Genomic DNA, 3,087 nt, shown 5'->3' with positions numbered 1-3,087 from the left:
GCTGGTGAGAGAGCCTCATCAAAATATCTGCTTCTACAACCATGGACTGATGGTTGTGGCAGTGCCATTTCAAGGAAGGGCACAGTTTTCTAACCTGGACCCCAGAACAACCACATGAAAGCATGGTGGGCTTCCCACTGTCAAGTTCCCAGAGTGGATGGGTGAAACACAACCACAACAGACTGCCTGTTCTTTGCGAACAGGATAGAGATTTTCCTGCTGAGTTTCAGGCTGGTGAACATGGGGCCAGAACCTACAGATTGAGGCAATTCTCAGCCAAAATTACATAGGATTTGAAGTTTGACATTGTTGTTCTGGTTCAACTATGTGTAGTTGTTTGCATTCGGTTCAGTTTTGGGGTCAACCTGCCTCCTTCATCTACCAGAATGGTCAGAGACATATGTATTCTTGAGCACTGTCCCATAATTGAAGACATTGGTTTTCATTTTATGCTGCATACTGTTATCGTTAAGTAGTTATTTAGGCTACAAGATATATGGCCATTAAAATTTCTCTGATATTAGCATAAACCATCCTTTTCAATGAGCTAAAGGAATCTAATATAACTGTCCTGAATGTTTCATAAAACTTCCTTTTCAATGAGCTAAAAGACTCAAATATAACTGTTCTGAATCCCCTTTCCCTTTTATCCTATCATCTTTCCTCCATCTTAGATAATTTTGCCTTTAGAAAAATTCTTCTTGGGGCTGGGAAGATCACTCAGTAGAATAAGTGCTTGCCTGGCAAGTGTAAGTGTCTGAGTTCATTTGCCAGTTCATAAAAAAAAAGAAAGAAAAAAGAAAAATATCTTCTCATTTCATCATATTTATTATACATGGTAGAATCTAGAAAGTCTGTGCTGCTGCGATGAGGAATCTATACCAGCAGGCTCAAGGATCAGCACTTGAGTCAGGAAGTGATACTCAAGGTAAGGACTGAACCCCCCTTAAAAGAACCATCTCTCAGCGATGGCAAGGACCTGCGCTCCAATGATGTGAAAACAGCTGCATTCATATTAGGAAAATCAGGATGATAAGCTTCCCTAGGAGAATCAACATCACACCATCTTCCACTCCAAATCTCCTTTCTGCTGTTGACAAAAATCCTCAGGTGAGATTTCTATACTGAGATCTATACTGGTTCAGTTCACCTGCATATTTCAAGTTGCCCATTAGTTAATCTTCCACACCAACAAAAGATTAATTGCAATTACAGAAAATTTAAAGCATAACATAAATAAATTAACAATATTTTCTTCAGAAATCACAGCAGAAAAATCTCTAAATATGTGGACTGCAGTATAGCAAGGATAAGCAAGCAAGGATACCAGAAGTAAGCAAGGATATCAGAAAACATATCAATTGTGATGAAGTAAGAAAAAAAGTCATATTTTTATTGTTGGCACATATCCAACAAAAACAAATTTTAAAAGCATTCAGAGATAAACATCTACATATAAATGTAAATGTATTAAAATTACAGCAGGTTTGTTTACACAAATCTTAAAGGACCAAACCTACCCAGCAAAGCTATCTTTCAAAATAGATGGAGAAATAATATTTCATGCAAAAGACCAACTCAAAAGAAAAGTGATTGCTTAACTAGCAATCCAGATAATACTCAAGAGTATTCTAGACATAAATGATGAACTAATACATATAAAATTCCAGATGAAACAAGACCAAAATCTCAAGAAATAAATAACAAAACATGTCAGGAAAAGGGGAAAAATGTATTCACCAGCAGAGAAAGAATTCAATGATCATAAAAAAATCAACACATCTCAGCAAAATCTCTCAAGCTTAAGGGTCACAACACTTAAAAGACAGATATTGACAAATTGTGCTTCTTTTCATTTGTATGATACCAGAGATGGATCTCAGGACCTTACACTTGCCAAGCAGGTACTTATGTGGCTGAGCTGTCTCCCCTGCCTGTGATTGGAAAATTGGATTAAAAAACAGAATTCAACAGTCTATTGCTTTTTAAAAAACTCTTCTATTACAAAGTATATTTACTGACTAAAAATAAAAGCATGGTAAACAATCTTAAATGTACCAGGAAACAGAAAACAGAGGTAGCAATTAATTATCACAGACAATGGAAACTTCAAGATAAATCTGAGAAGAGACACAAAAGCCACTAGGTTTTCTTAAGAGAAGAATTTTAAATGAGCAATAAATATAATGTTTATAAATATTTATGCTCATAGAAAACACAATTCCTAAAGAACTAAATAATTCCTAATTCACCTAAAGAACTCTTAGACTTAAAAACCAACTTCAGTAATGGAGCAAGATACAATATTAAAAGAGAAGAAATAGTAGCATTTGTGCATACCAATAATGATCTCAATCTGAAGCCTATGCCCCCTTTTCAATACTGGTGTAACTTATCTCCTAGGTTTGCAGCAACTGATGCTTGGAGACCAAGAATAAACAAGGTAACTGGGGGGCTGGGGAGATGGCTCAGTGGAATAAACACTTCCCTGGCAATGGTAATGACCTGAGTTCAATCCTTGGTTCTGGAAAAACAAAAACAAAAACAAAAAACAGGGTAACTGGGCTAAAACGACAGGCAATATTTTGCCCTTGGATTCCAATGTCAAAAAGCACCCAGGTCATAAGGAGATATTGCTAAAAGATCCTCTAATAATGGAGAGTTTCTTAATTTTCTCAGCAAGGAATTTGGTAGATCCCAGAGGACATGTGTTAACTAATATTTATTGTGCTAAAATGAGTGCTACCAAAAAGAGGAATGTATATCATGTTTCCAAGGGAAGCCATATGATCAAAGATGATAACTCTTCCTAGCAGATGACATGCCTAGCAGACCTACACGACTCCACTAATGGTCTCCAAAGTCATTCTGAAGACCCTTAACTCACTTTCATATATGTATACAGTGAGAGTTCAATTTTGATTGACAAATATATTTTTTTTCAGAACTGGGGATTGAACTCAGACCCTTGTGCTTGCCAGGCAAGTGCTTATTCTACTGAGTCATCTCCCTGGCCCAGATTGACCTATATCTTAATTTAACTTGAGCTTAAATATCTAACATAAAAGTATATCCAAATATATATAT

The 3,087-nt window shown here is 36.1% G+C and overlaps 1 pseudogene; it reads left to right on the top strand.

Annotated features, from left to right (window-relative positions):
- The window catches only part of LOC101591395, a 10,321-nt pseudogene that overhangs the window by 5,118 nt on the left and 2,116 nt on the right, over positions 1-3,087 (top strand).

The sequence above is a fragment of the Octodon degus genome, unplaced genomic scaffold (assembly GCF_000260255.1).
Source record: "Octodon degus isolate 3935 unplaced genomic scaffold, OctDeg1.0 scaffold00063, whole genome shotgun sequence".
Lineage (NCBI taxonomy): Eukaryota > Metazoa > Chordata > Mammalia > Rodentia > Octodontidae > Octodon > Octodon degus.
This window is presented reverse-complemented; position numbering and strand designations above follow the sequence as displayed.